Genomic DNA, 13,905 nt, shown 5'->3' on the forward strand with positions numbered 1-13,905 from the left:
TATTTCAAGAACACTAATTATTTCCTACTTTGATAAACGCATGTTAAACTTGTAAATCATTTGTTTAGTTTTTTTATGTCTTTTTGGAGGGAGATTGTCATGAAAGCGAAGGCGAGATATTGAAACTTTTCCTTCATGACATTTGTTGTCATGACATCCAGTGACCATATGACGTTTGACATAATCGGGCGACATTTCACCGCTAATATGAGTAATTTTTTATTTATGTATTTTTGTTATCACTTAGATTATGGCCATTTGACCTATAGCAGTGTACAGTGTTTCCCATACATTTATTTGTGGCGGCCCATCATAAAATCAAAACTGACCGCCACAAACAGATTTTCCAAAAGGATTCTACTTTGTTGAATAAACTGATCACTGCACGTTTCAAAATTAAAATGCTGCGCGGGTGTTTTTATTTGAATGTATCACTGAAAAGAACCAACCATTTTCAGAAAAGATTTGATGTCATTTTCATTTTGTCTTTCCTAGCATTGTGAGCGCAGCGCTTATTTGATTACAGCCGTTACCGGGGAAACCGTTATATCTCCGCTCCAACAGCACATTTTAAAATATGTTTCTGGCAGAGAATGAATTTGCATTTGCAAGTCTGTAAGAAACACTGATGTCTGTCATCAAACATAAACAAAAAGCATGCTTCAGAACTGTTTTGAGAAGGTGCTTTGAGCCATGTATTATTACTATGAATTAGGCTACTACTACTACTACTATTAACATCTTGTGCCCTGCATAATGTAGCCTATGTTTATTAAAAACAAGTTTTGTAATAACCAATTGTTCCAGTCCGGACCTTTGACACTGATGAAAATTAGATTTGGACCTTTGAATGTAGACTTTGAAAACCCCTGCTCTACATGATGCTCGGTGACAGGGACAGAGGCTGAACGAGACAAGGGCTGTTGAGCCTGAGGTAGTAACCCTGGTGGCATCTGGACTAGAAGCTGACTGTGTGGCTGAGTTAAGGCTGTGGTTGATGAGTGTGCAGGTATAATTTGAGAAGCGTACCTTGCTATTTCAATGTTTTCAGAGCTTTGGTAACCTGGTTTCATGTCAGCATAGAGAAGAGGCAAGCTGGCGCTACGATGCTGGATGGACTGCTGTTGACTGCCTGAGTGAGGGACTGACTTCTGATGTCCGGCACCTGTGGCTTGGAAGTAGCTTAAGCCCTGATGCATGCGTGGTGAACCTTTGCCTTGTTCGAGAGACATTTGTAATATGCTTTGTAGTTCTCTGAGGTGCTCTTTAACATTCCAAATACACTCCTCCACTCTATGTAACCTTGTAGTTTCAGTGTACTGCTCAGTCCAAAGTCTTTCGGGGGTAGAAGTTCAATACTCAGCAGCTAGAGCAGAGACAGTCTCACTAATCCGCATATGCTGTAAATCCTCTTGCAAGGGGGGAGGAACGAGCTGCCGTGGTTGGGAAGTAAGTACAAAGTCCTCCAGGTGTCCAGAAATCCGTCGAATCCTGCTAGGACGGAGACTCTGTTTTTCTTCAATGTAAACCCGAGATGCTGCCATGAGGATAAGATGTTGGATCCGGCTCGAAGGACCACTTTGTTATGATGTATGTGCGTAGATGCACTGGCTTGTCAACATCTAGTCCTCAACCTCGATCAGAAGGTGGATAGGCAAAAAATCCACGACAGTTTCTGTTCTCAAGCAATGATTTATTCCAATCACATCCACTAGCAGTTTGTTATACATTGGGGTATGTGTGGTTTCTGAAATAAAGGAATAACAATGCATAAATTAAATAAACTTTCCAAACAACACACAATGCTTGTAAATATATTGCAATAAATAAAGCAACACTGAAGTGGGAATTTAAATTACAAAGCGTAGTTTTGCTAATGGCTCATTGCACCAGTAATAGAACAGACAGTACAACGTGATATCATGCTAAACACAATCAAATAGGATTACTCGTTATACATCATGTAAACAACGTGCACCGATTGTAAATACTAATATGACAATACAAATATCCTATATCCATATCAGTATCATGTATTTGCAGTAAACATAGATCTTAACCGTGTATTTGTACAGATCTATCGATCGAACTCTCAGAATGTGCCTAAATATCCAGGTAAACCAACAATATAACATCAAATATGCATACATAAGTCTACAAACACACATACATATTTCCTAACAATGTATATCAATGTAAACTTTCGTTTTCAAGAACGCACACACATCAAAACACACATGATCGGTCTCGATGCAGCGGCAGGACATTCTGTGGACCGAACTTGTCTGGGCACGTCTCTGACTCTGCCCAAATGTGCTGTCACTGAGTACTTCAAAATAAGAGTTCAGCAGGGATTTTATACAATGCCTTTATGTCTGACTTTAAGTCAAAAGTCCGGCTTCACAATACTTACTTGAATTGGAATGGAGTAACAACCCAAAACAGTAAGGGGAAATGTAAATTGTTAAGGAAAGACAAGAACTTCAATATAAAAGAGCGAAACTAAAAACATGGGAAAAAATCTAAAGTTGGTGATAATCCGGTCTATTTTCAGTCATCCTTGACTTGTTTTCTTTTTAAGCTGATGAGCACGTGCCATTCTTTCCTCTTAATTAACCGCACATCTCCTCACATAGACCACACAGTGTTTCCTGTGTGACTCAAGGAGGAGGATCATGGGAGGACACTCAGCCCACTGCTGACATCACAAATTACTAGTTGCCTGCAATGCCATTGTGTGGCTAAAATATCACAGCCTTTTTTTTTCTAACAACAGCCTTCAACAGATGACAGTAAGGGTGCCCTGCAAAGCTATCCATGCATAGACATGAATGTGGTCTCAACCTTTCGCTTTGTAGTTCAAACAACCTTTTATCAAGGAGCTTGCGGAGCGCAAGAGAACGTGGAGACAGAAGCAAGTCTGACCCATCAACTCAACAGCAGATTAGAGGCCAAGAGAAGGTGGGAGAGAACAAAGGAGGGGGTTTCAATAGAAATCTAAATGCAAAATGTCATAGCGGTAAATTAACAACGGATGGTTTGATGTATTCACATTTAACTCATTTATGATGCCATTGGAAGCTTGTTTCTGCCATGGAAAAAAAAAATCACAAATCTCACATATTTTATTTATTTTCCTCACGATTGCAAGTTTAGATCTCAGAATTCTATTTTTTAATTCATTTATTTAATTTTTTTTTCTTAGAATGGTGAGGTTATATATTGTAATTGCAAGTTTATTTTATTTATTATTATTTGTTTATCCTTTGGCTGGAACAAGCTTCCCATATATTACTGATAATCATTATTTTGTTATTTTGCATCTTAAAATGCATTCCCTTAAATATTTTAAATATAATTTGAATGACAAAAAATACAGAGATGTCCAAATAGGATGACTTTTTAGTCGCCAGTATCTCTTGTGGGTCAGTATCTCTGTAGGATTACTCATCTAGTGTGGCTGTCGGCCTACAGGAAGTTAACATAGCGATATCTGGGATCTTGCTTTCCACACAGGAGCAACTGCAGTGATGCAGCACCGATTATCCTCAAAGCCACCGTTCTGTGAGTTCAAATGCAAAACTGTATTAAAAATACTTCATTTTATCAACATCATTCTACCTGTTACTCACATAATTTGTGGGTCTTGTTACCATTACTCTCTGTCATGGTTTATGATCTCAGACAAGACTGCAGTCTATTTCTAGACTACTAAAGGTGATAATTACTTCAATTACTAGTTGGCACGTTATTTGTAACATTACAGTGAATTTGCAAGGATTGCATGGCTCAGAATGCCTACTCTGCCACTGCAACAAATATCTCAGTGTATGAAATCCCAGAGGATTTCATAGCTCAGGAGACTTAATGGAGTTATCAGTAGTTTCACTGAAGTAATAACGCCATCTCAGATGTTTCTCCTGCAACTTCTCCTTGAAGCAAAAACAGACTTTGGCATCTCAGCAAATCTGAGTATAGATATTTATACATTTACTGAGGAGACATTGGAGTTTTTTCTCAGGAGATACATCCAAGATACTCCCCCCCCCCCCAGCATCTTTATCATTTCAGGTCATTAAAATGGACAGTCTTGTTTTTGGACTTGCAGGTCTTTGCCTCGAGTGGTGTAGTTTAGTTCTGGGTTGTGCAGGATCTGGATTTCACTCTAATTCTATGTGATGTAAATTTGAAGTTAGACTTTTTTTTCTGTTCTTTTTTTATTACTGTGTATTTCATTAATAACATGAAAGCTGTTTTTATAATGGCAAACTCATAAACATACTGAGCTGTTCCTGTGACTGCAGAGCAAAATTTTGCCTCTGGCTCTGTTGTGCTGCAATTCTCTGTTGTTCTACGCTACCAAGCACCAAACTCCATAGACCAAACAGTCTGGGGAATCACTTTGAAGCTGCTGGCTTTGAGCAGTGATAGCACTTTGCTATAGTTGACTGACACTGCTGTTAGACAGATCATATGACATCCAGTCTTATAGCAGCAGAACTTGCTGACTTTCCAGTTCAGTTTGAATGGTATTCTTTTTGGTTATATATATGGTTTTTGCTGGAGTTTATTTCACACATCAGGGCTCAACATTAAGCCTTGACATGTGCTTGTCCTATTTACAAATAAATTGGTCATTCACACTGGTCCAAAAAAAAAAAAAAGTTACTTGTCCAGAAAGAAAAAGGGATTGATTGTGGTGTAAGTGTAATTTATTCTGCAGCAATATTCTCATCAGTGCTCTGCAAGCTCTTATTTAAATAAGTATATTTGACCTTTTAAATTGATTTCCAGGGCATTTTTGCTTTTATAAAGGGTCTATCCTTATTAAATGTATTAAAAGTTATCTGTCATGTCAGTTTCTTACATTTTATTAGTTAATTCAATTAGAATAATAAGACTATAAGCCTCTTACCAAACAAATGCAAATCAACAATATCTGCATAAGAAACACAGAAGCTGCATTTGAAGTAGCATTTAGATGCATTTACATAGACTGTGTAATGAAACTCAGAGGTAGTATGAATGCATGTATATTGCAAAATTACTGCATAAATAATGTTATTTATTTATTTACTTACTTAATATTCAAATGTGAAATGGTAAAAATGTAATGATAATTTTTACACTGCCAATAAGTGGGAGCAAATGAATGTCTTAATGAGGGAGTCATTGAATCATTTATATAACTGAATTATTCTAACTGCTGATTCATTGAAGAACAACACAATTGACAGTCTTCATGAATAGATCATTTAATTGTTGACACAACCATTCAAAACTGCTGAATCCTTCAGTAATTAAACAGTTGTTGCTCAGAAATACACAACTGTAATCATTGTTTGGAACTATGTTTGGCATTCAATATTGTGAAAACAGCACTCTTGGTTGTGAAGTGTTGCTTATCATATGTAAAAAAACAAAAAACAAAACAGCATTTTAAGTTGTAAAAAGCAAATAAACCAAACTAAAACGAAACGAAACGAAACAAAACAAAACAAAACTGAGCTACATAAAGTAACAAATATATTGATACACTGGTCTTTATAATTAACAAAAAATATTATTTATCAAAAAGAGTGTTACTTTAGATTATTTTTTTTACGTTTTACATTTAACATTCAGTGCATGTTCAAGAGAGAAAGAGATCTTGTTTGTGATGCTCCAGGCAAGATGATCCTCTCACTGTGAGGGCCTGGACTCATCGGTGACATTCCTTATACAGGGCATGTGAAGACACACTAAAATGCGCTTTTCTGATGATCCTCTGGACACATCTGCAGTAGTGTTGCTATTCTTTCTGTGTCGTCTTTCCCTTGACCCCTCTCATTCTATACTCTCTTTCCTGTTCCTCCCTCATCTTCTTCTTGAATATGAACACTGCATTTTCTTGGGAACAGATGGGTCCCTGCCTCAGTCAGTACATCATGTCCAAATCATAGCAATCTGCCAAGGCAAACAAGTGGAATTGATATGAAGTCATCCAAGAGCCAGAGGCGTTTCAAAGCAGTTCACAAGAATGACGGTATTCGCTTACCCTTGTCCTTTCGGAAAAACATTTGCATACCATTGATTCTTGAGCACAGACTAGAAGTGTTTACCAGCTGAGGAATTATTCTGGATTCATCTGTTAAAGTATAGTATTTTTGTGCCACTAATTGGAATGGCAAAAATAATGAGTGTTATTTGAAAATTCACCAATTGAACAGGCTCCAGATGTGTAATTCCAACCTTTTAAAGTACAGAGCGAGAAGGATGAATCAGTGTTCATTTAAGGGCAGCACTTTGCCTGAGTCCCGCTCAGCTGCACATCAGCAAACTACATGTATGCGATTCATTGCCTCTAAGGAACCTTGTCAACTTACGCATCGGACCGGGGCAGTGTGCCATATATGGAGCGATATATTAGTGTCCAGTAGTGGATAACAGAGAAGGGAGGACTGTCAGAGTGATTTATTCAGATGCAAAAGAGAGAGAGAAATAGAGAGAGAAACCTGCAGATTATGAGAAGAAAAAAAAAAAACTGTCTGCTACACCTCCGGGTCGCATCAAGGCAGTGAGGTAGAAAGCGGCGAGACAGTTGTTTACAAATGCATCCGTCTGTTTGCTCTTCACCACGGATGGGAATTAAAAGGCAAATGAGGGTGGTAAGTGTAAGGATGGGGGGGGAATAGCAGGAGCGAAAAACGCTTTCTGCAGGAAGAGATTTCATCAGGGAATCAGCATCAACAATCAATCAAGCAACCTTGGTTTAGCTGGATTTAAGTGTTTGTGTTACGCATGTTGAAGGTATAATGTAAAAAAAAAAAAAAAGATATGGAAAAGCATTCACAGGTCAGTCAGAGATACTGAGAAACATGTATGTGGTCAGATGATCAGCATACTTGTCACTGATGTTCTGAAATTACTGTGGCAATCAGGACAGGGTTCATCACTGGAGACCAAAACAATAATTATAAAATGGATAGTTCCGGCTCTGAATTCTGATTGGATGAGACATGATCAAAGCTATTCTAAAACACTAGCACATGCACACACACACGCATGCACACCAGTGAATGCACATCAGTTGATAAACAGCCTTGCAGGATAATAAGCTATATGCCTGGCAGAAGGATTTATTCTATAATTTATTTTCAATTTATGCATTTAGCAGACGCTTTCATCCAAAGCGACTTACAGTGCATTCAGGCTATACATTTTTTACCAGTATGTGTGTTCCCTGGGAATCGAACCCACGACCTTTTGCGCTGCTAACGCAATGCTATGCAATGATAACGCAATGATAATTCTAATCAACAACAACAACAACAATAATAATAATAAAAAATATTGTCAATAATTAAACACAATATTTTATTATATTTAACAGTTAAACTTTTATTATGTATTATAATATTTGTTGTAATTTCTTGCTTGCTGATTTAAAAAAAACAAACAAAAAACTGTAATTTCCAGGTCTGGGAAAGTCAACAAGTCTGAACAGCCTCTAAAATGAGGTCATTTTCTGTCCCAGCATCAAAATATTATTATTATTATTATTATTATTATTATTATTATTATATTTTTAGGTAGAGCTACAAAATAAGTATACTATACTGTACCTGCAAAGTTGACAAATAACTAAGAACTTGCAATTTATCTATATTAAAGTTTCTGTTAGTTTAAACATTTTTGCCATTCCTTTAAATAGTCATGTGCTGTCAAAAAACATACCACCAATATGAAAAAAAACATAAAAATGTTATATTTAAATTTAATAAATTATAACTATACGCAGACCACTTCAAGACCTGATATTTACAGAAAAGCTAATACAGTGCAAACCATAAAAGCAAGTGGCAAATAATGATGCCACAAAACTTGATATAACAAATATTTGGAATAAAACTAGTAGTAAGGGATCCGCACTCGCTTAATCTTCATAATCACTTTTAGATTTATTTAAAATTTGCAGCAGAGAACAATCCAACGTTTCGACAGTAAGCCTTCTTCAGTGAATCACACAGTGACATCCCCTACAAGAGTTCTTAAAAAAATAAATGAAGTCCAAAGATCACCAGGTGAAAAGTCACATAACAGGTGTTACTAATCACAAACTTAATTGACCAATCAATCAAGCAATTTCAGGACAAACAACCAAAGATAATTCCAAAACATTCAACACATAAAAATAACATACCAATATAGGCACAAAAGAAAAGCATATAACACAAATAATCCATCAAAAAAAAAAAATAATAATAATAATCCATCAAAAATGAAAATAATAAAATCTACATCAATAACATCAACATAAATTAAAGTGGGGAACGAGCCAACGCGTCAGGCCACAAGCCGTTCATTAGTCCGTATCGTATCACCCACTGTAACCAAACAATAAAGCGTTAAACTATTTATTAATTCTTAAAGTAAACAAGAGAGATCAAAGTCCTTATTTAAACCCAAGGGAGACAGACCTTTTAGTCTATACATCCAATAAGCTTCTCTTTGTTTTTTTCTCTATGTTACCACCTCTTCTGGAGAAATTAAAACAAACTAATCATGTTTTTGTAGCAGAATTTTCTTTCAGCAGTAAGTAACTGGAAAATATGAACCATTGCATTGCAAGTCATGATATGCTTATGAATAATAGCTGCAAAGAAAAGTCCAATTCCCTATTAATATCTGATGTTTGAAATTTAAAGTTTAACATTCACATACAACCGATTTAGATGTTTATATACTTTTGGCTATTAATGCATTTGATATATATATATATATATATATATATATATATATGCCAGGTGTTTTGTTCCCCACGTGCTCCATGTCCTGTTCCCACCTCCTTGTTCCTCGCTCCTCACCGTAGGCAGATCGTGACAATAGGAGGCAGAGGAGAGAGAGCCACCCAACTGAAGCATACTGCCAGACAATGGTTATTATGCTAATTTATGACTGCACAGGGAACATTACCCTCCAATACTGATCAAAAAATATGACCACAAAATAGGCCCAATTGTTCCTCCGTAAAAACGGAAATTCAGAATGGCTTTTTTGTTAATACCCAAATTGCAGAACATTGTGTATGTTTTCGTTTGCAATACAGGGATAATAGCTTGGTAAAGGTTGAATCTCTGATTATATCACAGATATTGAAAAAGGGAAGAACCGGTGGCATGTTGTTTTCTCACCGGATGAAAAGAATAATAGTTTCCCGGGAGATTCAGCGTTGTTGTCCAGTTATCACCTGCCTTTGAGCTGTTAATAGAAATGTTTTATAAGTCTTAAGACAGTTAGGAACACAATAATTCACCGCAAAGCTCCTCAAAGTAATATAGAATCAAAAACTTCACACTCGGAGCGCAAGCTACGCATGATTTATTAAATTTGACATTGCATCTGCCATTGCCCTGCATATGTAATGGAAAATCAGTTATCGTTATGCAAGATTTGAAATGTTCCCGGTCTATCTAAGAGGAAATATTTACAATGGAAGAGTATGAAGGGACAAGGTTCATTTTAAACTAAAAATACTATTGATTTTGGCATTTTTTTCTCATCTATTTCATCAATAAGGCTTATATTATATACAATTATGCATAATAATGAAGTTCTGAAGTTATTACTGTGTTTCTATACTTCTGATATGCCAATAAGATCAGAAAGAAATTTCTGCATATTATAATATTCCATAAAGGTGTGTTTTTTTTTTTTGAGACAAGTACTAGATGAGTTACTGTGGCCCAAGCAGCAGGAAGGAAGCTTCCATTCCCCAGGAGCAGCAGTGTCAGCATGACTTACACTCTTCCAGAAATAGTCTACTGATAGGAGGTGAGGATGTCAGCCTGACTAAGGTCAAACTGAAAAAGAGGCTTGGAAGATTTTACCTGCTGAGTGAACCTGTGTTTTTGGTCTGTAGGGGTGACGTAGGGCGATTTTACACATTTATTTTTTGACATCCGCTTTGGGCTACTTTCAAAGGTGGTTGTAAATCTCACCTGACACTTATTAATTATTTACACTTATTTATGCATTTAATTCTCTTCTTAATTTGAAAGTTTTCATCGTTGCTTTTCATCATGGCAAGATAGGTCTGTTTGAAATCATCACTTGGTTAGTGGAAACATGGGAATCCCTGTGTGGATTGCAGGGTATACTTTAACATTTAATAATATGTGTATGTAATGTGAATTTAAGTGGTTTGAAGGAAATACAATGTGGTCCATTACTGACTGTTCCCCTCACAATGGAGATTCATTAGTGAAATATGCCTGAAGTAATATTGTAGCTCCAAGATGCACAGCATAAATCTGCTAAAAACAGAATAACACGTTTTTATAAAACACCTAATTAAGAGGTTGTGTAAATCCAAAAAATGATTACTCTAATTAATGCACTGCTTGCTGAAGTGGTTATTTTCAATTAGTATGTGTTTATGGTTGCTTAAAAATGCCGTGCTAAAGTGTTTGCATATGTGACAAAAAGTGTCTAAAGTGTTTGCATATGTGACAAACTGTGCCTTATTATTGCCACAATAATGACTGACTACAACATGACTACATCTAAATTTTTTAAGGGTCAGTACAGAGAGAAATAAAAATGCAGAATTTCACACTTTGAAATGTGAGAACATAAGGCAAATACCATATGTATATACAAGGCAAAACACCATATGTATATGTATATATTATATTGTCAATTTTTAGATCTTAAATATAGCTGTTGATGGGATGTGAATATTCACACCTGTGGAACTCAAGTAAACAGTGTAACTTGGATCCAAAACCTGATCTGAAACCCCAATATCTCACTTGAAGTTTACCTGGCTGACATCACAGTTATTTTAGTAATACATTGTGCGAGAAAAAAAAAAAGAAACATGACATGAACCTTCTCTTATTGCAATATATCCAGATTTTATGATGCAAAAGGTTGCACAGATATCAGAGCAAATTTGCTTCAAAATTTGGGATCATAATGGGTCATTCCATGACCACATTCCCCCCCAAAGCAATTCACAGAGGTTGGCTGATTGTGAAGATGATTCCTAGGTAGCAATTTATCATAAATGTGCAGATGGTAGTGGTCACTGATGATCCTTACTAACCTTCCAGTTGGTATAATTCACCTAAATTATGGACTCAAATCTCCAACCAATGGCAGCCCAAAGTACAAGACCAACACCACACCTCATCAAGCTTCATCCAGCCAAGAAGAAGAAGAAAGGAAATAAAAAAAGAAGTGAATATCAGTGAAAGGCTGATCATACACAATTAGTACTGTAATCGCATGCTGCAGTAAAAAAAACAGGGTAAAGGTGCCGAAAGGAACAGGTGTTAAGGACCCCATAAATTCAAAAGTTCGATCAATGAAAAATGGGGGAATGTTCAGGAAAACTGCTTGAAAACAAATATCCAAACCATTTGCACTTATATTTTCATTAAATGGACACATTGCCCAAAAATCAAAATTCTGTCATCATTTACTCACCTTCATATCATTCCCGTAAGACTTTGATTATTCTTTGAATCACAAATTATGATATTTTTAATGCAATCTGAGAGGTTTCTGTCCTTCCACTGAAAGATAAATAACCAAAACTTTGTAAAACAAATCAATCTTAAAACAAATCCATATGATTTTAACAATTTAATCCAAGTCTTGTGAAGCGATATGATTGCTTTAAATAATTAACAGATTTAATTTAGGTTTTTATTCACATATAAGAACACATACATATACTGAGTACATCACATATAGTAACTACAGAACCTCTCAGGTTTTGTTAAATAATCTTAATCTCAATTTGTGTTTCGAAGATACACAACTCTTACGGGTTTGGAGCAACATGATCGTGAGCAAATTATGACAATTTTCATTTCTTGGGAGAACTATCCCTTTAAATACTAAAGAAAGTCCAATTGTGTGATTGCATGTAATTAATTATTTGATTATCTGTGGAACTCTCATCTCAAAAATGGAAGCAATCAATCAACAGTTCATAAGTAATCAATGCCCATAGAAAATTAATACACTGTCCTATTCATAATTCAACACAATGGCTGGTAATTGCTTTGTGTCGGAACACATAAATGCATGCTGCTCATTCACAGTTCACTTTAGATGTTAGGAGGACTTCCTGCACAGCTGGTCCTACTAGACAAAAGCAAAATAAGTGTTGAGGAAAGCCGTTATTTTTCCTTCGCTCTGGGAGAAACGGCTCACAACAGCTGCATTAATTTGCCTCTAAATAGATATTCTGGGTTATAAAGAGAAAGACAAGACTGTGTTCATGGAAAGTGTGGGTTTCCAGGTGTGTGTGAGCATAAATGGGTTATTTCTGTCATCCAGCACCTTTTGAACCTATTGTACAGTATATTTTTTATAAACAATATATTGCCGTGTTGTAATTTAAGGAAATATTTCTACACCTGACTTTCAGAAATATGACCTGGTTAAACTAAATAAATGTATTAACTCTCTGGGGTCTGAGGCTGTTTTGGAGGCCTGGAGAAGTTTTGAGATGCCCTGACATTTGTGTTTTTTTCAGTTGCTTATATACATATTAATGGCTAAAGTCTGAAAACACTGTATTCTCACAAACTGGGCTACAATCATATGTAAACAGCATGTATGTACATGATTGTGTTTTTGAGAAAGCAACATTTATGCGTGGTTAGTGAAAAACTAAAAATTTGAAGTCACTGAAATAAGGCTATAAAACACATACAGAACATTTGTTCACAAGACTTTTGAGAACTGGATCTTGAAGCCTAGAGTTTTTGCTTCAAAATGATGTGAAAATCATCATTTACTCGCTCACAGAAAGCAATATATTGATTTAAATTTTCTAAGACACTTTTTGTTTCGAAAGGGCATATGCGAGGAGGCGTGGATGATCATGAATAATGCTGTGATTCACACCTGAGAAGACAAAGGCCCACATAATGAGCTGCATAATGAGCCTTTCAGTCAGGTATGTTACTGAGAGGGAAGAGTTACAAGAAATAATGTAAGGACAAAATAAATGAATGTATTTTTTGTTTGTAATTTATTTAGAATATATTTAACTATCACACACAATAACTTGAGATTCACTTGCGAGTGCAGTTAAACAGTTTATTAGGAACAATCAAAGCTGAATTTCAAAGCTGATTTTTTTTTGCATCATTATTCCAGTCACACGATCCTTCAGAAATAATTCTAATAATCTGATTTGCTGATCCAAAACATTTATTATTATTATTATTATTAAAAGAGCTGAGAATATTTTTTTTCAGGTTTTTTTGATGAACAGAAAGTTCAGAAGAACAGCTTCTTTTGTAACATTATAAATGTATTTATCATCACTTTTGTGCTAAATAAAAGTTGTGATTTCTATATATTAGTGCTGTCAAATGATTAATCACGATTAATCGCATCCAAAATAAAAGTTTTTGTTTATATAATATATGTGTGTATACTGTGTATATTTATTATGTATATATAAATATACACACATACAGTATATGTTTTGAAAATATTTCCATGTATTTCCATGCATATATGTATATTAATATAATTTATTTATTTATTTAGTCATTTAGCAGACGCTTTTATCCAAAGCGACTTACAAATGAGGACAACAGAAGCAATCAATTGTAGTATTAAAACAACTAAAAACAGATCCAAAACTAAAAGCTAAAACTTTATAAATACTACTAAAATAAATAAATAAAATAAAAATGACAAATGCATACAACAAAATTTAAAAACAACATTTAAATGAAAAACAAAAAAATATAGCTAAAAGCAATTCAAAATATTAAAGAACAAAAGGTATAAGTCTACAAGTATAATAATGATTCTAACATAACACTAAGCCAAACACCAAAAAACAACTACATATATGTGTATGTACAACCATACATACATACATATATA

The sequence above is a fragment of the Sinocyclocheilus rhinocerous genome, unplaced genomic scaffold, assembly GCF_001515625.1.
Source record: "Sinocyclocheilus rhinocerous isolate Xijiao unplaced genomic scaffold, SAMN03320098_v1.1 scaffold82, whole genome shotgun sequence".
Taxonomy (NCBI): Eukaryota; Metazoa; Chordata; class Actinopteri; order Cypriniformes; family Cyprinidae; genus Sinocyclocheilus; species Sinocyclocheilus rhinocerous.